Source organism: Chlorocebus sabaeus, chromosome 9 (genome assembly GCF_047675955.1).
Source record: "Chlorocebus sabaeus isolate Y175 chromosome 9, mChlSab1.0.hap1, whole genome shotgun sequence".
NCBI classification, from domain to species: Eukaryota; Metazoa; Chordata; class Mammalia; order Primates; family Cercopithecidae; genus Chlorocebus; species Chlorocebus sabaeus.
In genome coordinates this window covers 124,745,692-124,770,359 of record NC_132912.1, presented here as the reverse complement: position 1 = coordinate 124,770,359, position 24,668 = coordinate 124,745,692, and the positions used below count along the sequence as shown (strand labels likewise).

The 24,668-nt window shown below is 48.4% G+C and overlaps 1 protein-coding gene across 13 annotated transcripts in view; it reads right to left on the bottom strand.

Moving 5' to 3' along the window:
- TACC2 (transforming acidic coiled-coil containing protein 2) overlaps positions 1 to 24,668 on the bottom strand; it is a 234,174-nt gene that overhangs the window by 127,548 nt on the left and 81,958 nt on the right. The window contains exon 1 of one of the 13 annotated variants that reach the window (XM_073019415.1): positions 12,279 to 12,710. The exons of the other annotated variants lie outside the window; for them this stretch is intronic. The gene's annotated coding sequence lies outside the window, so the exon portion shown is untranslated. Of the gene's footprint in view, positions 1 to 12,278; positions 12,711 to 24,668 lie in introns of those variants that run through there. 13 annotated transcript variants of the gene reach the window in all.

Below are 24,668 nucleotides of genomic sequence, written 5' to 3'. Positions count from 1 at the left end.
GTCTGGGCAACAGAGCCAGACTCCCTCTCAAAAAAAAAAAAAAAAGTAAAGGATATTGTGTAGCCTTTGAGTATCTTCCCACCAAATGCTGACTGATTACAAAGGGGAAAATGATGACTTTACAGCCAAGAAACCTGGTAGGCACCAACTTGGCCATCCTCTGTGGTGAAACAGTCCATGCCCTGTGCCCTGGCGTGGCAGATCATCACTTCTGTGAAATCCCTGCCCAAAGCGGACAGCCAGGGCCTAGCCATGAAGAAACTCGGTGACACAGATTGAGGGACTTCTTCCAGCGTGAAGGAGCTGTACTTATAAAGCTCATGGGCCAGGCGTGGTGGCTCATGCCTGTAATCCCAGCATTTGGGAGGCTGAAGCAGGAGGATCCCTTGGGTCCAGGAGTTCAAGACCAGCCTGGGCAACATAGCAAACCCCCATCTCTACTAAAAAACAAAATACAAAAAATTATCTGGGCATGGTGACGCACACCTGTAGGCTCAGCTACATGGGAGGATCACCTGAGCCCGGGAGTTCATGGCTGCAGTGAGCTGTGACTGAGCCATTGCACTCCAACCTGAGCGACAGAAGTGCGACCCTGTCTCAAAAAAAAAAAAAAAAAAAAAAAAGAAGTCACAAAAGACAGGGAGAGACTGGGGAATTATTCCAGATGGAAGGAGAGTCTGGGGGCATGACGTAGAACACGGCACATGCTTTTTGATCAGATGGAAAAAGGTACATGCTGGTGAATCTGAGCAGGTTCTGAGGACTGGATGGCGACTTCCCAGCTGCAGGGCTGCGCTGGCATCGCGCAGGAGTGTTTGCAAGAAAGGCACATTAGGGGGAAGCGGGGAGGGCGGAGGTTGTTTTTGTTTTTGTTTTCCTGGAGCGTGGCAACTTCATGTCTGAAACTTGCTCTCAAATGATTCAGAAAAAGTAGCAATGATGGATATATAGAGAGAGGATGAATGACACAGCACATGTCGTAAAATGTCAATGACTGGGGAATCTGGGAAAGGGAACATGGAAGGTTTTTGGAGTATTCTTATAACTTTTCTGTAAATCAGGAATTATACTCAAGACAAACAAATAAGAACTTCTTGGGCAAAGGCGTGCAGGCAAACAGCCACTCTCCAGCATGCATGGAGCTCCGTTTGGGTCTGGAGGACACAGTGTGATGTGCCACCCACTTTAGCAGCATCGGGCAGCTGAGGGGACATTTAGCTGGACAGCTGGGGCTGGGGCCAGTGTGACAGGGGCCCCGGAACCTCAGACGCTCAGGCTACGAGCCTGTTGTCCTGGGGCAATGGGGAACATGAGCGATTCAAACACAGGCCAATGGCAGAATATTCAGAAGATAATGACTGTGCCACAGTGGAGATTAATTGGAGGGGGCGAGAAATGCAGGCAATGAAGCCGAAGCAAGAGCTTTGGAACAGTTCAGGTGCCAGGTGATGCAGGACACATTGGCACCACTGCAGAGGAGGTGGAGTTAGTCGTTCCAGAGGCTTCATGACATCTACCTGGCACTAGGTGTGGAGGGAAGGGACATGAAGAACAATCAAAGATGATTTGGGTTTTGAACATCTAATGGTAGGAAGACTATGTTATTAACTGTATGCCTTGCACATAAAACCTTAGACCTCTGGTATTATTACTGATTTATCTTTAATAAAGATTAAAGAGCCCAGGCGCAGTGGCTCATGCCTACAATTGGGAGGTCGAGGCGGGCAGATCATGAGGTCAGGAGTTCGAGACCAGCCTGGTCAACATAGTAGAGAAACCCTGTCTCTACTAACAATACAAAAATTAGCTGGGCATGGTAGTGTGTGCCTGTAATCCCAGCTACCCTGGAGGATGAGGCAGGAGAATTGCTTAACCCCTGGAGGCAGAGGTTGCAGGGAGCGGAGATTGTGCCACTGCACTCCAGCCTGGGCAAGAAGATTGAAACTCCATCTCAAAAAAAAAAAAAAAAATGACTCTACCGCAACCCAACTCAAGAACAGGCTCCCCGGAACTCTGCACCCCACTTCAGAACACCGGCATAGTTCTCACCAACAGAGTGAAAGCTGAGCCCCGGGATGCTCACATCTGTTGACTCCGGTTTTGAAAAGAAAAGCAAAGCCTGTCATAAGTCAGCAAAATGGAATCTTCCGAGATCTGCATTTTCATGGCCAGTTTTAGGCTGGGCATGACCCAACTGGCCACAGTTAGAAGCCACAGCACCGGCACCATGACATGCGGAACACACAGGGCATCCTTTCCAGAGCCACCCTTGGCATTCCTCTGGGTGAGGGGCCCACAGACCCCAGCTGCGCTTTGAAAGGTGGGTTCCACAGGTTCCTTGGCGCAAGCACGCTGTGCTTTTTAGTTATGATGAAAAACAACTCATCTCTTCTGGATCTGGCAAATGGGTGGAAAAGTGTGGCCTGGCATCCCTGCAGGCCAGGCACGGGGGTGGGGCCAGGTGAGTAATAAGATTTCTAAGACCAGGCCAGGCGCGGTGGCTCACAGCTGTAATACCAGCACTTTGGGAGGCCGAGGCAGGTGAATCACTTGAGCTCAGGAGTTTGAGACCAGCCTGGCCAACGTCGCAAAACCCTGTCTCTACTAAAAAATACAAAAAAATTAGCTGGGTATGCTGGCGTGCACCTGTGGTCCCAGCTACTCTGGAGGCTGAGGCATGAGAATCACTTGCACCCAGGAGGTAGGGGTTGCAGTGAGCCGAGATTGTGCCACTGCACTCCAGCCTGGGTGAGCGAAACTCTCTCAAAAGAAAGATTTCTAAAACCAGAGAGGGCAACCTCTCTCACAAGCAGAGGAGAAACTGCGGCCCTGAGACCTGAGGGACTTCACCTATGTTGCAAGTATGACGATTTTTTGGTGATAAAATTTGAACATATGTGAAATATTATAACACATTTAAATAATTACAATAAAAGAACTAATGATAATAGCAGTCATAAGGGCAGCTCACATTGCAAGCACTTCTGTTTGCCAGGTGTTGTGCGAAGGGCTTTGCACGCACTCACCCAGGCAGCCCCTCCCCTTAAGAGGGCGAAGAACAGAATCAGGATTGGGACCCACGTCCAAGAGCACAGGAGCCAGAAAATACCATAGCATGCTCTGGGCCTGACGCAAGCTAATGAACAAAGAGATGTCTCCCACAGGACCCTGGAGAAAGCAGCTTATCAAACGGACCCTGGAGCCCATGCAGGGAGGACAGAGATTTTCCACTCTTGAATGAGAAAGCCCAGCAATTTAAAGATGTAGCCTTTAGCTATTAAAAAAAAAAAAAAAAAAAAAAAGGAATTACTTTAAAAAAGTACTTAGTTACTTATATGTGTATAGTATCTTAGAGCTTTGCCAAATGCCGCTTTTATGATTCTTCATCACCGCTATGAAGAAGGCAGACAAGTTATTTTATAGAAGAGGAGAGGAGATCGAGACTCAAGGAATTAAGCGATTTGGCAAAGAGATCCATGGCAAGAACCATGGCCCTGTCCTCGTCTGGAAACCCAAACTGCCACCCCCCTCCCGCCACCCCAGGTCTTTCCTGTAGTGGGCACGCCATAGCTCCCTGTCCAGAGTTCAGCGGCACAGCCCCAGGGGAGGCACGGGAGGCGGCAGAGGCCTCTGGCAGGGGAGGGAGAGGTGGCAGAGCCAGCAGTGCAATCGTGGCCCCCAACAACAGGGCAGGGACCTCTCCCTTCCCTGCTGAATTCTCAGTCCACAGTCGGCAATGCATTTACTGGAATGAATGAACCAAGGAAGAGGCCCAGGCCCAGGCCCAGGAGCCAATGAGGCTGATACAATGTGATGCTTTGCAGCCACATGAAAGTGCACATTTGCCCGTTTTGATTATGAGCTGTGCTTGTCACATTTTGAAGTCAAATTTTTTAAAGTCCCAAACATGTTGTTAGATACTCCTGTGATGCCTGGGAGCCTTCACAGATGAAGAAATAAAATGCCACTCCTCCTACCCCTTGAGAGGTAGGATGGGGCAGGTGACAGGAGGCCAGAGCCCAGGGCCAGACTGCCCAAGCCTGACCCCACTCCAGCAATAAAGAGCTGTACAACCTTGAAAAAGGTCCTCTCAGAGCCTCATCTGTCAAAGGTGGCAGTGACAGTCCTTCTGGAGAGGATTCCTTGTGACCAGTCATGTGAACGTTCTGTAGCAAGGTGCCCAGCACACACAAAGTGCTCCACAAATGATGGCGACATTAAGACAAACACTACGGGCTGTGCTATTTCCCAAACATAAAATACAGAATGTACTGTTTCAAAGTACACATGACCCTCCCTCCCGCCTCGCCTGCACACCCAGGTGTGTGTCTCAGGCGCACAGGCTGCTCCTTCAGGCACCCCAGGCTCTATGTGAATATCAACTGGGGTGTGGATTAAGAGTGAATACAGGGCCGGGTGCAGTGGCTCACGCCTGTAATCCCAGCACTTTGGGAGCCTGAGGCGGGCGAAGCACCTGAGGTCAGGATTTTGGCCTGGTCAACAAGGTGAAACCCAGTTTTTACCAAAAAAATGCAAAAATTAGCTGGGCGTGGTGGCACGCATCTATAATCCCGGCTACTCAGGAGGCTGAGGCAGGAGAAACGCTTGAACCTGGGAGGCAGATGTTGCAGTGAGCTGAGCCGAGATCACGCTGCTGCACTCCAGCCTGGACAACAGAGCAGCAGTCCGTCTCAAAAAAAAAAAAAAAAAAAAAAAGGAATGAATACAAGTGGCAGCAAGTGAAGGACACCAATGTTTATGAGCACCCAGCATGCGCCAGGCTCTGTGTGGGCCCTTCATCACTGTGAGCAATGTGACAGCAGGAAGTCCCTCCCCCCAAGGCCACGCAGGGCTGAGCTCCATCCCAGCCACTCTGACTCCAGTTCTCTCAGCGAAGGACCCTACAGCCTTAGAGCAGCATGGACTCATGATGTGCAACGAAGAGGGAGTGGCATGCCGAGAGCCGAGTGAGTGCTGCCTCCCTAGGAAGAGGGTGTGCACAGCCAGCCAGGGCATTGGCAGTGGCTCTAACTACCAGAGGGTGGGGGCATAAGATCCGTCCCCTCCCAGGACTGTGGGTACCTCTTCCACCCAATGAGGGTTTCGACTATTCGTCTCTAGGGTTCCTTCTAGCCCAAACAATCTTTTGATCTGAAACCCAGGGCCTCCTGGCTGAGAAAGGTTGGCTCAGAGGAAGTCGTGATCAGTGCCCATGTTGGCCGAACCCCGAGGCCAGGCGGGGAAGCAGAGCAGCTCCTGGTTAGGAGTTAAGGATGGGAAGCAGGGGGTGACCTCCTGACTCACAGCTCCAGCTCCCCAGGAGACCTTACTGCGGGGAAGGGCGGGTTGCAGGACGGAAAGGGAACCTTCTCCTCATACACAATTTAATCACCCCTTAAAATCAGACTACTGTTGTTCCCACATCCTTCGGGATTAATGAGCCCAAGGACTGAATTTTATGGCAAGCTCAAAGGAGAGGAAATTACTCTGGGAGGACAAGGCAGGGAGATGGCAGCCAATGTTCTTTCTTTTTCTTTTTTTTTCTTTTGAGAAGGAGTCTCGCTCTGTCGCCCAGGCCAGAGTAGAGCAGCGCAATCTTGGCTCACTGCAACCTCTGCCGCACGGGTTTAAGCAATTCTCCTGCCTCAGACTCCTGAGTAGCTGGGATGACAGGTGCATACCACCACACCAGCTAATATTTACATTTTCAGTAGAGAGAGGGTTTCACCATGTTGGCCAGGCTGGTCTTGAACTCCTGACCTTCGGTGATCCACCTGCCTTGGCCTCCTAAAGTGCTGGGATTACAGGATTGAGCCACCATGCCCAGCCTGATGTTCCTCTCAAAAGATAACAAATAAACCCAGCCAGATGCTGGGAGAAGCTATACAGTCAGGTGAGTGGAAGTGTAGCTGTCCTCCTGATCAAAGCAGCACAAAGCCAGCTGAATGGGCCAGGCCCTCTGGGATCAAGATCTCGGCTGAGGATACCCAAAGCCAGTGCACCAAACCACAGGTGCACTGACTCACCAGAACAATGGGCACAGAAATCACATGGAGGGGGTCCAGGGGGGTAGGTGGGCAGGGGCAGCAAGTACAGTACAAAGAGTACAGACTCTGGACATAGATCTGAGCCTGAATCCAGCTCTGCCACTTACTCGCCATATATAAGCCCTAGGCAAGTTCATTAAACTCTTTGAACTTCAGTTTCTGAACCTATAAAATGGAGATAAATGCATTACTTGAAAGACTGTTAAAAGACGTAAGAGCAAAAAGTATATGTAGAAACAGAAAGTATAATGATGTTACCAGGGTCTGGGGAAAGAACAGAAGAAGCGAAATTGTTGTTTAATGGGTACAGATGTTCGGATTGGCAAGATGAATAGGTCCTGGAGATCTGTTTCACGATAATATGAAAATACTTAACACCACCGAACTCTACACTTAAAAATGGTTATGATGGTACATGTTATGTGGTTTGTTTAATCACAATTTAAAAAACATGTAAAGCATAGCATCATCTCACTACAGGTCCTCAATACACAGCATGGGTTCATGGAAAATAGCACTAACAGAATGATATTAATAGCCTCTGCCTCCAGATCTGTCTAGTTAACACTTAATTCAGGCCACAATCAGCTTTCTCTCTAACTTTTTCAGGCTGAGAACAGGCCACTTAGCTCACAAACAACAAACCGAAGTCTCAACAAATGCCGCCAGTATTTTTACATAGATGAGGCAAAATCTTAGTTGGTGTTTAGAAAAATGTCATTCAGTCCTCGGGATCTTAGCAGAGTCACAGATTTTCCCTGATTCCAAAACCATACAAACAGCAAAATTACCTTCATTTCCTCTCCCTGCAATGCAACCAGGTCTAGACCGTGAACAAGAAGCAAAGCCTTACAGCCTATAGTTCAAGAGAGGAGACGATTCATTAGCTGATTCAACAAGAAACTGCTGAAAATCTGTTCTGCCAAACACAATACAAGGTACTGAGGATGCAGAGGGCAATGACGCAGGGGTTTTCAGCCATCAGGGAGAGGCCTTGGCACACGGCTGACCACAAGACAACGTGGGAGCTCTAGAATACAGAGTCCTAGGCCAGCTAAGTTGCTGGGATGAACCGGTTTCAGCCAAGGTATGAAAAGTAACATCCAGGCTGGGCACGGTGGCTCACACCTATAATCCCAGGGCTTTGGGAGGCCGAGGCAGGCAGATTGCCTGACGTCAGGAGTTCAAGACCAGCCCAGCCAACATGGTGAAATCCCGACTCTACTAAAAATACAAAAATTAGCCGGGCATGGTGGCACATGCCTGTAATCCCAGCTACTCGGGAGGCTGAGGCAAGAGAACAGTTTGAACTTGGGGAAGTGGAGGTTGCAGTAAGCTGAGATGACACCACTGCACTCCAGCCTGGACAACAGAGTAAGACTCCGTCTCAAAAAACAAACAAACAAAAAAAAACAAAAAAAAAAAAAAAGGAAAGAAAGAAAGGAAAGAGAAAAAGAAAGGTAATGTTCAATCTTTTCCTGTGTGAGGCAGGGAGCCAGAAAGTAGGAGCCACAGCAAGCCCAAGGGATGGAGGGAGGGGTGTCCTGGGCATAAAAGGAAGAAGAAAAAAGACCCTGTTAATGGCCATATGACCTAGCTGCTTACTGTCTCTTCTCAATTTAGAATGTGCCCCACTGGGGGAACAGTCATGATATGAAATCAACCCCCATGCCCTCAAGGAGCTTCAGTGCAAGAATGCTAGCCAGGAGCCTTCTATTCTAAATGATGCAGACATCAGAACAGGTCCTGGACCTCAGAGGACCGAGCTGGACACAATCACAGAATGAGAAGAATTAGCGGGACTGTAAATAACCTGAGATGAGCCAATGGGGCAGCTGCTTTCTCTTTCCATTTCTTTCTCCCCAGAGTTACTGTCTGTGAGCAGGCCTAACAAGAGCTCCATATTCGTGTGTTTGGACTTATTTTCTAGGCAAAATATAAATGAACAATTAAAAGGGAAGGTGGCAGCTGGGTGCGGTGGCTCACACCTGTAATCCCAGCATTTTGGGAGGTCGAGATGGGCGGATAACTTGCAACCAGGAGTTCGAGACCAACCTGGGAAACATGGCAAATCCTGATCTCCACTAAAAATACAAAAAATTAGCCAGGCATGGTGGTGCACACCTGTAGTCCCAGCTGCTCGTGGAGCTGAAGCAGGAGAATCACTTGAACCCGGGAGGCGGAGGTTGCAGTGAGCCAAGATCACGCCACTGCACTCCAGCCTGGTGACAGAGCCAGACTCTGTTTCAAAGAAAAAAAAAAAAAGATTTCTAAGACCAGAGAGGTTGACCTCTCCCAGGAGCAGAGGAGAAACTGTAGCCCTGAGATTTGAGGGACTTCATCTAATGTCCCAAGCATGCTGATTTTGTTGCTAGTGGCAAAATTTGAATATATATGAAATACTGCAACAAATTTAAATCACTGTAATGAAAGTATTAATGAAAACAGCAGTCATAAGGGCCACTCACATTGTGAGCACTTCTGCTTGCCAGGTGTTGTGTGAAGGGCTTTCCACTCACTCACTCACTCATGCAGCGAGACTGTCTAAAAAAAAAAAAACAAAAACAAAAACAAAAAAGGACAGTGGCAAAGCAATGGAGATGAACAAAAATGAAGCCCAGATAACCAGCTCATGAATGGCAGAGTCAATACACAGCTTCTAAATAAGGAAGAACTGCATTTCATAGTATGTCTCCTGGTTTGCATTTAAAACCTACACTAATGCACACAGGCTACAGCAGGTGTTAGGAAATCAAGCTCCCTTGTATCAGTACTTTTAATCATAACCAGATGAAAAATATGAACACCACTGACTTTCCATTGCACAGCTCTTTACAGCTTGGTTATCAAGTATTTTCATGTGCATGACATCACTGTCCTCTCCAGCTTTGAGAGCCAGGTGGGCAGGGATAACTGGCCCCACTGTCTACAAGAAGGAAGGTGACTCAGACAGTTCACAACATCACGACTTGCTTAAGGTCACACAGCTGGTAAGGAGTATGGCAGGAACTCTAATATAGGACCTTTGTCTATAAATTCTGGGCTTTCTCTATACTGCCCTTCCCCAACCTAAGGAAAATAAAGTCTTGGGGACTTTGCTTTCTGTCAATTAGCAGCCGTGAATACACTTGCAAAGTGACAGACTGAAACTCTATAATACTGTGGATAGTGGACAGAGGGAGGGGACAGAGCTGATACTCAACACATCTGAAATGACACCTCCAATGCAGAGGATGGTCTGCTCTACGTTCCCTGGAGAATTTCACTTGCTCATCTGTTTTCAGACGCATTGCTCTGCAAACTTTGGTTTTCCTGGGTCTTCCTTCTCACGCCTCCCGTTTCTCCTGAATGATTTCATAATCCTCAGGATGTTCTGTCACCACAGGGAGTTGCTGTGAAAATGATTATTGGGGTCATGAACCAAGGACTGTGACCTCAATAGGGTAGAGGCAGAAAAAAACAAAAACCAAAAAACCCAGCTAGCCACCAGACAGATTTCATAGACCTTGGTCATGAGGGCACTCAGCCCTGCAGCCATCTCTGTGCTCCTCTAGCCAGCACTAGTTACTGATTTTATCGCCAGTTTCCTAAACCATCTCCTGATCATCTGTGCAAAAGTTGCAAGGGTCTGCTAAACCCCAACTACAGTAAATCCAAGAATAGTTTGCTTTTGGCTGTGGAACCAAGTCCTGGAAATATACCCACACATACATGTACACATATGCACATACACACACACAGGTGCTCTCTATCAAGCCCTCATTCTCTCCCAGCCTCCTCTACACTTACAGCCCAGAACTGGGCAAGCCCAGAGACCCTTTCTTTCATCCTCCCAATTAGAACTGTCCCTCATGATTCCTCAAACCCTGGCAGCATCCTCTATCAGAATGCTATTGGCACTGGGGTGAGGCAATTCTCGGCTATGCAGGACTCTCATATGAGAGTGACCCTAGCCCTCCCCCACTAGACGCCAATAGCATCCTCTCCAGTCACTGGGACAACCAAAAATATCCTCTTAATAGCAGTTCCCTCCCTAGTCACTGGGACAACCAAAAATATCCTCCCACATTTCCAGACATCCGCTCCTGGGACATTATCCCTCACCACAAAGCCTGCCCAAGATGTGCATGCTCAGGTATCTCTCTCTCTCTCTCACACACACACACACACACACACACACCTGCCTACCTCCTTGAAGGTGGGGGCTGTGTCTTATTCAATTCAACCACTATCTACCTCCTGGGCTCCGTGTTACTCTTGTGGCATGGCATTGTGAACCAGACATATCCTTCCTCAAGCAGTGTCTGTCTCCATAGAAGCAACAAACACAAATAACCAGGATACAAAGCCTAATAAAACCGATGAGGCTGCAGGACTTGGCACAGAGAACACCAGGTCAAGTGTCTGGGGCCTGGGGTTGGAGTCCTACCTTGATGTGTGGCCCTGGCCAAGGCCCTGGGCTTCTCTGAGTCTCCCTTTTGGCATCTGTAAAACGAAACCATGATCTTTAACTTTCCTTCTTGCTAAAATATTTTAAATGTTCAAACACGTTTCTTGAACATTATTTTTTTAAGAGAGAAAAGAGGATGGCTGGAACGGAGAGACAAGGGGCTAATTCTATCTAGGTTCCACAGACGGTGTAGCATTTGACCTCAAGATTTCCATAAGGTAATTCCATAACACCGGTATATGAATAACTGTAATGCAAGCAGGTCATATTCCATGATCACACTTCTGAGGTTCGGGATGTAACTTTTGATGAGAGACTAGTGACTCTTTGAGTTGCTGTGGCATTTGCACAAGGAGGGTGGTTGCTGGCCTATTTGCTGCTCCGATTCCCCTCCCGAAGAATGAGTCCCAGGCAGAGCCTGTGAGAAGGAGCCCCGTGGGAATCCACTCACCCGCCTGGCTCAACTGGCCCCATTCTCAGGAGGCCCTCCCTCCTGGCCTCAGAACGGAAAGCCAGCTGCTCCGGGAGGGAACTCACTGTGCGATTCTCAACAAAACCCTTCCTCCAAGTTCCATCAACTGTCAACCTTAAAAACACTGCTGAAGATTCAACTGTTCATCTGCACGTGCATCTGAAAGAACGGAAACCACAGACGAAACACTGCCTCAGGTCACAGTCCCAGAAAAAAAAGTCATTTCCAGATATCATGGAAACGGCTTTTGAAATGTGGCCTCAATAGGAAATCAGAGAAGTAAGAATGGGGAGAGTTCTCTGCCTGGTAACAGAGCCGCACCTTCCTCCGGCATAGCACAGGAAACTGCCCTAGGATCCTCAGTGTACCATGTCCTGTGACACGAGGGCCCCCGACCCTCTCCAGCCACCCCTCTTTAGGCCCCACTTCCATTTCCCCTCCACAATATCTATTTCAGCCGTATTTCAACCCGCTATCACATTCTCCTGTCCTAGCATTTGACAGAGTCTGAAGATAGCAATAACAGTTAACAGCGATGATAATGAAGCCATTTTAAGAAAAGACCAGGACTGAAGAGGACACCTGGCCACAGCGTGGTGCATTCGGCGCTCGGAGCCTGGGCAGCAAATCCCAGCGCCCCGAGACTGGATTTCCAGGACACCCCGAGGCAGAGGCGCACTCTGCGGCGGGAGCCAAGGACGCGGAGGGGACGCTCGGGCGGGTCACGTGCTGCGCCCGATCTCCGAAGTGCGCTCGGCCCTGCTGACGTAACTATTCGAGAATTTAAAAGTCCCAAACTCGGAGGAAATCCAGCGCAGAGTTTTATGGCTATTCCACGCGCCGTCGTGACCCGCCGGGGATGCCCCGCGCGACCCACTGGGACCACACAAGCTGGGAAAGAGCCTGGTGGGAAGGCGCAGAGGCCGCCCAAGGGCGGGACCCCAACCCTGGCGGGGAGCCCGGTCATGGGCGCCAACCACAACCACGCGCGGGGACCCCAAGCGCGAGCGGGAATCCCAGCCACGGGCGCGCGCCCCGAACCACAGGCTTTGACCCCCGCGCTTCCACTCAAGGGAACCAGGCTCCCGGACAGACACTCTGGGGCCCGCGGTTTCCCCGCAGCCACACTCCTCTGCCAGCAGGGGACCGAATGTGTAGTTAGCCACTTTTCCACCCTCGGCCAGTCCCTGCCCGGGAAAGCCGAAATGAGCTTTGGCCACTTCCAGTACGCCTTTGTCTGGGGGCCAAGGTCCTTCGGGCTCCCTTCTTCTCCTGACCCTGGCCGCCCGCCCGTGGCCCCGGCACTTACCCGCCCGGGGAGATAGGGGATGGCCCGCACGGAGCCGCTTTAGTTCGGAGACGCCACTGCCAAAGAGCCCGCGGGCGCTGGGTTTTCCGAGCCCGGTGGCGGCGCGGCGCGTGGGGTCACCACGGCCCGGTGCGGCCCTGGGACGCAAAGTTTCCCGGGACAACGGCGCAGGGCCGGCGTGGCTCCCCGAAAGGCTCGGGGAAAGTTGCAGCACAAAAGGCCAATGACTGGGCGAGCGGCGGCGGCCGGGCCAGGCTCCTCCCCCAGCCCTGGGCGCTCCGAGCCGGGCCAGCGTTCGGCCAGCTGCTCGCGCAGGGCGCCCGCCGCGCTCTCCTCCCCGGCCAGGAATGCGCGGGGCCGGGCGCGCCCAGACGCACCGAGGGGCCCGCGGCCGCAGAGCGGCAGGCGAGAGACGCACGGACCGACGGACGCGCAGCCCGGCCGCTGCTCCTGGAGGCGCTGCAGACTTCCAGGAGTCTCTGAGTCATGACAACTTGTTACTGTTCTTAGTTTGTCCACAGCCTTCCACTACGCATGGCAACGCCGGGAAGGCTGTGGCGTGAGAACGGACTGGGAAGGTCAAGTACAGGCCAGGCAGCCCGCGCTTCCTCTGCGGGGCCATTACCCGCCTGAGGCTACCCGGGAGCCTCAGAAAGAAGCTGGGGTTGAAATGGTGCCTCGCTTGTTCCTGGGGCCAAATTCCGGCCCTTTTTTCTTCACCTGTGTGGGATTAGTGGTGCTTAACCACAGAAAGCGCGGGCTCTGCTAGAGTTTGCAAAACTTGACGTGCGTTCTGTTTGGCTGTTGCACAGTCTGAAGTCGGCAGAGGCTAAATCCAGACCAATTCCTGCTTCCATATTTCTAGGAATTATGTATCTGTTGGCATGTGAGGTTTGTTTTCCTTTAAGGGCCCAACTCCTTCACTAACATGGACCTCACACCCATGAGAAGTGGTGCTTACCTGCCAATACCATGGCATATCACCTTTTCTCTAGAAATTTCTGCAGCTAGGCCCCAATCATGAAAAGCTTATATAGATACCAGGCTTTCAATTTTAAGTTTAGTGTCACAGAAAGCACTGCTGTAGATTATATACTCAGGGACCAAAGGGCACGAGATTCAGAAATTACTCAGCACTTCCTTTCCTCCTCTTAAAGAAACAGATCTTACGGGCCCCTAATGAGGATTCTCTGTAGAATAAAGAAATAGACTCTTACTGCCTTCTGCGAAAATATTGTTTTTTTCTTCTTCTTCTTCTTCTTTTTTTTTTTTTTTTTTTTTTTGAGACGGAGTCTCGCTCTGTCGCCCAGGCTGGAGTGTAGTGGCCGGATCTCGGCTCACTCTAAGCTCCGCCTCCCGGGTTTACACCATTCCCCTGCCTCAGCCTCCCGAGTAGCTGGGACTACAGGCGCCCGCCACCTCGCCCGGCTAGTTTTTTGTATTTTTTAGTAGAGACAGGGTTTCACCGTGTTCGCCAGGATGGTCTCGATCTCCTGACCTCGTGATCCGCCTGTCTCGGCCTCCCAATGTGCTGGGATTACAGGCTTGAGCCACTGCGCCCGGCCAAAAAATATTGTTTTTTTAAATAACGCAGTGCTTCTAAGAGTCACATTTCTGATGAAAATTTAAATAGATTCCTTGTTCACATTCTTATCACGGATTTCCTGGTATTGTATTAATGTGTCCATTTTACAAGTATGATAACTGAGACCCAAATAGGCTAGTTTAAATGTATACCATCTGCTGTTAGTGAAGAGAGAATGGGAATGCCCAGTCTTCAAGGTTCTTGTGCCTTATAATCCTAGCACTTTGGGAGGCCGAGGCAGGCAGATCACAAGGTCAGGAGATTGAGGCCATCCTGGCCAACATGGTGAAACTCCGTCTCTACTAAAAATACAAAAAAAAAAAAAAATTAACTGGGCATGGTGGCATGTGCCCGTAATCCCAGCTACTCGGGAGGCTGAGGCAGGAGAATGGCTTGAACCAAGGAGTCGGAGGTTGCAATGAGCTGAGATTGCACCACCGCACTCCAGCCTGGCAACAAAGTGAGACTCCATCTCAAACAAACAAAAAAACAAAAACAAAAGGTTCTAAAATGTAGTTCTAAAAGGACCTAAATGTAGGTCATATCCATTTATGGTAGAAACATACACTGCTCTCCACCATGTAAGCTCCAGCACCACAACTGAGCAAAGAGCCAAGATGAATTTGAGGTGCCATCCCGTTCATGTGAAACAGCCCCTCCCAGTTGACAGATGCATATCCTTCAGGACAGAGGAAGGTGCCACTCTGTTTCAAAACCTACTGGTAGGTCTGTGTGGTTGGCAAAAGGAAGGCCCCCACAAGATGGCCACATCTTCATCCCTGGAGTTGTGAATATGTTAAGTTACATGACAAAGAGGAATGAAGGTTGTAGATGGAATTAAAGTTGCTGAAGTCACCTGACTTCAAACTAGGGAGGCTATCCTGGAGTATCCAGGTGGACCCCATGTCATCATGAAAGTCCTTTAATTGGAAGGAGGAGGAAGAAGAGAGTCAGAGAAAGAGACGTGGCTGTGGAAGCAGAGTGAGCGAGAGATTAGAAGATGCTGACTTTGAAGACAGAGGAAGGTACCATGAGCCAGGGAATGTGAGCGGCTTCTAGAAGGTGGAAAAAGAAAGAAAGTGGATTTTTCCTTGAGGGCTTCCAGAAAGGAACACAGCACTACCGAAACCTTGATTTTAGCTCAGTGAGACCCATGTTAGACATTTCACCTACAGAACTCCTAGTAAAATAAATTTGTGTTGTCTTAAGCCAAAATTACTAGTTTTGTGGTAATTTGTTATGGCAGCCACAGGAAACTAATGCAGTAGGTACCTGGTTATTACTGTGACTTAATCCCTTCTTTGAAGGATTTGTTGTTGTTGTTGTTGAGACAGAGTCTCACTCTGTCCCCCAGGCTGGAGTGCAGTGGCGCGATCTTGGCTCACTGCAAGCTCCACCTCCCAGGTTCACGCCATTCTCCTCCCTCAGCCTCCGGAGTAGCTGAGACTACAGGTGTAAGCCACCACGCCCAGCCAATTTTTTTGTATTTTTAGTAGAGACGGAGTTTCACCGTGTTAGCCAGGATGGTCTCGATCTCCTGACCTCGTGATCCACCCATCTTGGCCTCTCAAAGTGCTGGGATTACAGGTGTGAGCCACCACGCCCAGCTGAAGGATTTAAGAAGATAGCTTGGATTTCATTAACATCTCCAGAGTCTAAGGTTATTCGCTGCAGGAGAACCACTCTGGTTGAGGAAGGCTGACCTCAGCACCTTTCTGAGGAATGACCGAGCTCAGGCAGTGCAATGGTCTTGAGCAGCCAGCATTCGGACACAGCCATGGTCCCATGTAGGACCAACTCATCAGAAGATGAAGTCAAGGGCTCCTAATATCATACAGTACTGAGCCTCAAATCCTGCCACACAACAGAAATACACCCACATCAGAAACTCTCGGCCAACCCACACAGCTCTGTTCCTAGTCACGACCAGAAATCCTGCCTGGACAATGAACCTAGAGCTACAGTAAATGTGCACTGCCATCTCCTCCTGCTCCAAGTCAGGGTAGCAATGCAATACAGAGGAGGGAAGATGCAGGCTTGTGCTCTCTGTCTTGGGATACCTGGAATCTACTGAAGACTGACTTGCAGGCAGCAACACGTGCCTCAGAAATTGCATCCATGGCTGAATCTTTACTTCCCAAGGATTCTTTCAGTCTGAATACCAGGCTATGGTTCTGCATCAGGGTGGTCTGTATATGTGTCTACAGCAAGGCTCTAGTACAATAGCTGCTAAACTCTCTTCTCCAGAGTCCTAGGGTTTCTGGAGTTATCTTAAAGACACCCATAGCACCTGCAAAGAGAGCTGTTTCACTTTTGTCATATCTTTAAGTTCCACATAAGATTTTATTTGGAGAAGAGGTTCACCAGAAGGGAAGGGGAAAAAATGAAAATGTGAAAACACTAATTTTATAGAGAACTTACGATGAAATCCAAAGAAGGAGATGGACTTACCCAGAGTCAAAGGCAGCATAGCGACAGAGCAAGCCTCCAGAATGCAGACTTTAAAACACTTAAGTGGAAAGAACCGGATAATGCACCCTATATATAACACCCAGATCCAACATGATCAAATTATGGCTAATTCCATTTTATCCACAATCCCACTTTCCCTCTGCTACCCAGATTGTTTTGAAGCAAATGCCAGATAGCATCATTGCATCAGTTAATATTTCTGTCTGAATCTCTAAAGGCAAGACCTGGAAAGGGAATTTCTGAAGTCTGAGTCTTCATTCTTCTTGGGCCCCCAGCCTCTGCTCAACAGGACTAGCATTGCTGAAGGGACATCTATGACATGAAAATATCAATAGGAGACAACCACGAACCCCACGCTATGGGGCTGAAACTCAGTGCCAATAAGACTCAGTGGGTCAATGTTAAAATGCAAATTTCTGGGCCTGGCTCCCAGGCATTCTGATTCAGCACATCAGGAAAGGGGCTCAGAAATGTGCATTTTATCAGGGAAATGCAAATCAAAACCACAATGCCATACCACCTCACTCCTGCAAGAATGTGCTCTCAAAAAATTAAAATAATAGATGCTTGTGTGGATGTGATGAAAAGGGAACACTTTTTTTTTTTTTTTTTTTGAGACGGAGTCTGGCTCAGTCGCCCAGGCTGGAGTGCAGTGGCCAGATCTCAGCTCACTGCAAGCTCCGCCTCCCGGGTTTACGCCATTCTCCTGCCTCAGCCTCCCGAGTAGCTGGTACTACAGGCGCCCGCCACATCGTCCGGCTAGTTTTTTGTATTTTTTTTTTTTAGTAGAGACGGGGTTTCAACGTGTTAGCCAGGATGGTCTCGATCTCCTGACCTCGTGATCTGCCCATCTCGGCCTCCCAAAGTGCTGGGATTACAAGGCTTGAGCCACCGCGTGCGGCCGGAACACTTTTAATGTAAACCAGTACAACCACTACGGAAAACAGTGTAGAGACTCCTTAAAGAATTAAAAGTAGATCTACCATTTGATCCGGCAGTCCCACTCCTGGCTGTCTACCCAGAGGGAAAGAAGTCATTACATGAAAAAAGATACTTGTACATGCCATGTTTACAGCAGCACAATTTGCAACTGAAAAAATACGAAACCAGCTCAAATGCCCAACAATCTGTGAGTGGATTAAGAAAATGTGGGCTGGGCACCATGGCTCATGCCTGTAATCCCAGCACTCTGGGAGGCCGAGGCGGGTGAATCATGAGGTCAGGAGTTTGAGAACATCTGGCCAACATGGTGAAACCCCATCTCTACTAAAAATACAAAAAATAACTGGGCGTGGTGGCGCGTGCCTGTAATCCCAGCTACTCAGGAGTCTGAGGTAGGAGAATCACTTGAACCCGGGAGGCCAAGGTTGCAGTGAACCGAGATCGCACCATTGTACTTCACCCTGGGCGACAAGAGCGCAACTCCATCTCAAAAAAAAATAAAGAAATAGAATATGACAGATAGATGGATAGAGTGAGTGAGCATGGAATACTACTCAACCATAAAAAGGAATAAAATAATGGCATTTGCAGCAATGTGGATGGAATTGGAAGCCATTATTCTAAGTGAAGTAACTCAGAAATGAAAAACCAAACGTTGTATGTTCTTATTCATAAGTGGGAGTTAAGCTATGTGGACGCAAAGGCATAAGAATTATATAATAGACTTTGGGGTCCTGGGGGAAAGGGTGGGAGGGAGGTGAGGGATATAAGACTACACACTGGGTACAGTGTACACTGCTTAGGTGGCAGGTGCACCAAAATCTCAGAAATCACCACTAAAGAACTTATGGATGTAACCAAACACCACCTGTTCCCCAAAAACCTATTGAAATATATATATATTTTTTAAAGAAATGTGCATTCTAGAAAGCATATTTTAAATAATTCTTTTTTAAAAACATATTATTATTATTCTGTTTGTTTGAGACAGAATCTTCTCACTCTCTCACCCAGGCTGGAGTGCAATGGTGCAATCTGGGCTCACTGTGACTTTCACCTCCCAGGTTCAAGCGATTCTCCTTTCTCAGCCTCCCAAATAGCTGGGATTACAGGCACCTGACACCATGCCCAGCTAATTTTTGTATTTTTAGTAGAGACGGGGTTTCACCATATTGGCCAGGCTGGTCTCGAACTCCTGACCTCAAGTGATCCGCCCGCCTTGGCCTCCCAAAGTGCTGGGATTAGAAGTGTGACCTCAAGTGATCCACCCACCTCGGCCTCCCAAAGTACTGGGATTAGAGGCGTGAGCCACGGCACCCAGCCTGTAGATAATCCTGAAGGAGATGCTTTTCAGACCACACTTGGAGAAACTGAATCTGAAGTTTTATGGCCAGCATTGTTGGTTGCTTTCAAAACTGCTCTTCTTCCTCCTTGTTTCCTTACTTTTGTTTAAATAATTGGATTAGGCATGGTCCTGTTACACACCCCTGGCCAATGAAACAGAAGAGAAAATCAGCTGGGCCTTCTGGAGACAGTTTCCTCACTCTTTGGAAGAGACACAAGACAGCATAGCTCCTGACCATCAGGGGTCTTCCCGCCTCTTGACATTGTCATGCGAGAGCACAGTGCCTGGAGCTGCTGCAGCCAGCTTGAAACGATGAGGGGAACATCTGGCCACACACTGAATATGGGTAGAGAGGAAGATGAAAAGGGCCTGGGTCCTTAGTGATGTCATTGAACTAATGAATTACTCAACCTCGGAACTTCCTGCTGGTGCAATGATAAACCTATGATTGTTGAAGTTTTCTTGTACTGGGTAGTCTGTTACTTGTAGCCAACAGCATCTTCAAAGGGCTGTCAACTCTGGTGTTGAGAAGTGCTCATATGGTAGATACTAAACCTAAGGCTTCAGAAAGCAATGAAAGACCACAAAGCACGTTATCATTTGCCAAAGGAGTCTTGTGGAATACAAAAGGCAAATCCGTGCCTAGGAAGTAACTGTGGCCCTGTCCACCAAGCAATGCTTTGCTATGCATTTGTAGCTTCCTTTAAAATTCTGTTGTAGCAACAATATTTTGCTTTCCCTGAGAAGTGGAAAGCCACATAAAAATGAGAAGCCAGGCTAGAAACCTGTGCTCAATTTGCCTGACACAGAAATAACCATTAATGGATCAAATACTCACCAGCATCTGCAATCACCCTCTGAGTGCCCATGTGGAACTGAAAAAATATGAAATCAGCCCAAATGCTCATCAATCAATAAGTGGATAAACATGTTTAGGACAGGGGCCAGGCACGGTGGCTCACACCTGTAATCCCAGCACTTTGGGAAGCCGAGGTGGGTGGATCACTTGAGGTCAAGAGTTCAAGACCAGCCTGGCCAACATGGCAAAACCCCGTCTCTATTAAAAATACAAAAATTAGCCAGGCATGGTGGTGGGCACCTGTAATCCCAGCCACTGGGGAGGCTGAGGCAGGAGAATAGCTTGAACCCAAGAGGCGGAGGCTGCAGTGAGCTGAAATCGCACCACTGTACTCCAGCCTGGGCAACAAGAGCGAGACTTCGTCTCTCAAAAAAAAAAGTGTGTATATATATATGTGTGTGTGTGTGTGTGTATACACACACATAAAATGTTTAAGATAGGCAAGGTGTGGTGGCTCACACCTGTAATCCCAGCACTTTGGGAGGCTGAGGCGGGCAGATCACCTGAGATGAGGAGTTCGAGACCAACCTGGCCAACATGGTGAAACCCTGTCTCTACTAAAAATATAAAAAAATTAGCCAGGCATGGTGGGGGACACCTGTAATCCCAGCTACTTGGGAGGCTGAGGCAGGAGAATCGCTCGAACCTGGGAAGCAGAGGTTGCAGTGAGCTGAGATTGTACCATTGCATTCCAGCCTGGGTGAAAAGAGCAAGACCCCATCTCAAAAAAAAAAAAAAAGTGTTTAAGACAGGACGCTGCCTGGAAAGACAGGCACATGCTGGAGGGGCAAGAAGTAAGAATATGGAACCAAAACAGCAGCAGACACCAGGTACAGTCAGAGTTCGGAGCAGGAAGAACCTAAGGCTATGGCATGTATATTAGGGAAGGTAACTTCAGGAGACTGAGGGAAACCTCCATTCCATCTAATGGCTCACTTCTGCCCCACTGGATCAAGGGCCTCTCCCCGATCACTTCCCCCTCCATCCCAGACTGCCGATGCCCAATTTCATCCATATTGAAATCCTGGGAAATGAGACCAGGGACTGGAAGCATCCAAGGCTGGCTGGGTAACTGACAGGGAATATGTGATGCGAAGGTCAGAGGCCAAACCCTCCCCAGACACAGAGCATACTAGTTCCTTGCTGAGAGCTGGGAGTCGAAATCAAAGTTCACACAATTGATTTGTTGATGGGCATCCAAATAGAAGCTTAGGAATGCTGGGGCCCTGAATGACAGCACATTGTCTTCACAGAATCATAGAGCATCCTGTTAGGGGCCCCCATGCATGCCAGACAGCATAAACTTCCCTAGACTAAAGGAGTTTCAGTTAGTTGTTCAAAATCACTTTTCGAGTGCTACTACATCCTGGCCCTGTGCAAAGCACTAGGGTTAAAAAGTGAGATGCAACATGGTTCCTATGATTACGTCTGTCATCAGATAACGACGGCTACCACATGACAGAGATAGGAAAGGAATATTTTAACCAGCGTCGGAAGAGGTATGGGGAGATTTTCCAGAAGAGGGAATAGTTTAGCTGAGTTTTAGAGGATAAGTCAGTGTTACCATATTAGGATTTCTCAGATTAGAGTATTTCAATAGTTATGCATTTAAATATTAGGAAAAAGATACCATGAACACACCAACCCGTAACTTCACAGACATTGACTAGTAACACAACGAAATAAAAAATGAAAACTGAGCCTGGTGGCTCACGCCTGTAATCCCAGCACTTTGGGAGGCCAAGGTGGGAGGATCACTTGGAATCAGGAGTTTGAGACCAGACTGGCCAACATGGTGAAACACTGTCTCTACTAAAGATACAAAAAAAATTAGCTGGGCGTGGCAGCAAGCGCCTGTAATCCCAGCTACTCAGGAGGCTGAGGCAGAAGAATCGCTTGAACGTGGGAGGCAGAGGTTGCAATGAGACAAGAAGGCACCACTGCACTCCAGCCTGGGTGACAGAGCAAGACTTCGTCTCAAAAGAAAAAACAATCATAAAATAAAATAAAAATGAAGCCATTTTTAATAAGTAGATATAAAGATAGTAAATAGATAATAACACAAGTAGTGTACAGAGATGGTAAATGTCATGAAGGTGGCCCATGAATGATCGACACTGGTGAAACACTGAGCTGAAAAAAGAAGAGGACATGGACCAGGAGAAGAGAGGTAGAATATTCTAGATAGTAAGAACTAAATCTCTTCACTTCTTCAATTGAATCTCCAATGCCTTCTAATAAGGAAGTAAATGATTAAGTCATTCATCAAGTATTTATTAAGACCTACATTTGGCCAGGCACAGTGGCTCACACCTGTAATCCCAGCATTTTGGGAGGCCAAGGCAGGTGAATCATGAGGTCAGGAGATCGAGACCATCCTGGCTAACACGGTGAAACCCCATCTCTACTAAAAATACAAAATATTAGCCAGGCGTGGTGGTGGGTGCCTGTAGTCCCAGCTACTCAGGAGGCTGAGGCAGAAGAATGGCGTGAACCTGGGAGGCGGGGCTTGCAGTGAGCCAAGATCACGCCATTGCAATTCAGCCTGGGCGACAGAGCAAGACTCCATCTCAAAAAAAATAATAATAAATAAAATAAAATAAAATAAAAAAGACCTACATTGTGTTAGGTACTTCTAGGAGCTGCAGAAACGGCAGTGAAGAGACAACATCCTTGCCTTCATAGACAATGCCTTCTAGATAAGGACAAAAGGCCACATTCATTAAATACCAAATAGAGGCAAAGTCACTTAGGGCCATGGGCTGTTTTAATCTTATAATGCCTGTGTACTGTCTCTTGAAACAGAGCATGGTCTCCTTGAGGCCAGGAAACAAGCCTTCCTGCAGTGATCCCCAGGAAGCTGGTAGGCTGGGCCTCCGCTAGGTTGACCCCAGTCCAGTGCCCATCGTCCTCCATCCTTCCTCTCTCCTGCAAGACAAGTCCCCCGCCTCTAGGGCCAGCCTCCCTCAGCTCTACAGCTCAGGACCACCTTGCCCCATGATGCTCTTCTTCTCCCACAGGACAGCATCTCGGGGCTTCACTCAAACACCAAGAATTCAAACTGAAAGGGTATGTGGAGCCTAGAAGATGACCCTATTACCTGCCAGCTTTGAAGAGCGGCAAAATACCATCCACATGCCAACTTGCACTGTGCCTTCCCCACTTAATAACTGGAAAAAGAACACCAAAAAGGTAATTTAAAAGCTTTTTTAAAATAACCACAATAATATTAGACACCATTAGTGAGCACTGGTCACAAAGATGGCCCTCTGCTAAGTGGCTCCCATCTCTTCTTTGCCTTAATTCTCTTAATGAGCCTATGCAGCAGGTACTGCTATTGTCCTTAGTTGGCAATGGAGGAAGCAGGCTTCGAGCGGTGAACTCACCCAGAGGCCACACTGAGCAGCGCCACAGTTCATACACAGGCTCTGCATGGTGCAGAACTCAAACTCCTAACCAGTCTACAGTGACCAAGGCTAACCCATGGGTTATTTCTTATATACTTTAGACATGTCAGGAGGGGAATATGCCATGAGGAACCCAGCCATATCATAGGAATTCAGCCCTCACACTCATCATATAAGATCCATTTCACTGGTGAACTCCGAGGAACTTACTTACTTTCTTTTTTTGTTTTTTTCTAGAAGGAATACTGCTTTGTTCTTCTGAGCTAAGTCCTCACATTCCATGATGGGCTGTACAAGCAGCAAGATACATTCCTGAACTGCAACCCAGCAAAACTTGGTTACAGGGCAAGGAGATGTATTTGTAGAAGGGATTCAAGCCTTCTAAAAATTCAGCCATTACCTCCGCCCATGCTAAGATGAAATGTCAGTCTGAACCCAAAATATACACAAGGAAATGTGTGGGGGCAGCTCTGCACATGGCTCTCAGCCTCAGCCAGAATTTCTAGACGTGGCCTCAGCATTTTCCTCAAGGGCACACAAAGCCCAGTTCACACAAGCCAGGTCTGCACTGCTCGGACAGACGTGTGTTCCATGAGCCAAAGTGCTGACCACTGGTCTCACAGGCCAAATGTACCTGACCAGGCTCCCCCAGGGGCCAATGTGCTCCTGCACTTGAACTTGGCCTAGTCCCAATTTAAAATAAGCCTTTGACTAAATAGGAGGCAACACCCTCCCTGCTGCACCTTCTCTGGCAGAAAAACAACTTTCTCTAGGAGACAGTCAGATATCCACGTGACATCAGGGCAAAGTTGAAAAATAAAATATTTGATAGATCAGCCGCAGTAGTGCGAGGGTCTGGCGGGGCCAGGAGTGAGGCACGGTTGCAGGGTTCAGTTCAGCCTATGCAGTGGGCGTGATGATGGAGATGTCTTATGCTGCAACAGACAAAGAAGCATCTGAGAGCCGAGTTGGTTTGATTTGCTTCAGTGTGCCTTAGGCCAGCTGTTCCGTATTGTGTAGAAATACCTGGCGAGCTTTGAAAATGTACTACCCCCAGGCTACACCCGCATGTCTATTAAACGAGAAACTCTGGGGGTGGCATCCAGGGATCAACATTGTTTTTAAGCTCCACGGGAGTTTTCAGTGTGCAGCCAATATTGGGAAGAGTGCCCTAGACCCCTTGCTACTCAAAGGGTGGCCTATAAACCTAACAGCACTGCCCAAACTCTGACGGGTGAAGAGCCGTGCAGTATCTTGTAGTAGACAATACTGTCTAGGTTTGCGTAAGCACACTTTACGATGGTCACACAATGATGAAATCGCCCAACAATGCATTTCTCAGAGCAGCTCCCCATCATTAAGCAATGCATGACTGTAAAGATTCCAACTCAGCAGGTCTCGGGTAGTACCTGAGACTCTGCCTTTGTTGTCTTTTTTTTTTCTCTCTTTTTCTTTTTTTTAAAGGATGGGGTTGGCCGGGCACAGTGGCTCACGCCTGTAATCTCAGCACTTTGGGAGGCCGAGGTAGGCAGATCACAAGGTCAGGAGATCAAGACCATCCTGGCTAATATGGTGAAACTCCATCTCTATTAAAAATACAAAAAAAAAAAAAAAAATAGCTGGGCATGGTGGCAGGCGCCTATAGTCCCAGGTGTTTGGAGGCTGAGGCAGGAGAATGGCGTGAACCCAGGAGGCAGAGCTTCCAGTGAGCCGAGATCACGCCACTGCACTCTAGCCGGGGCGACAGAGCAAGACTCTGTCTCAAAAAAAAGGATAGGGT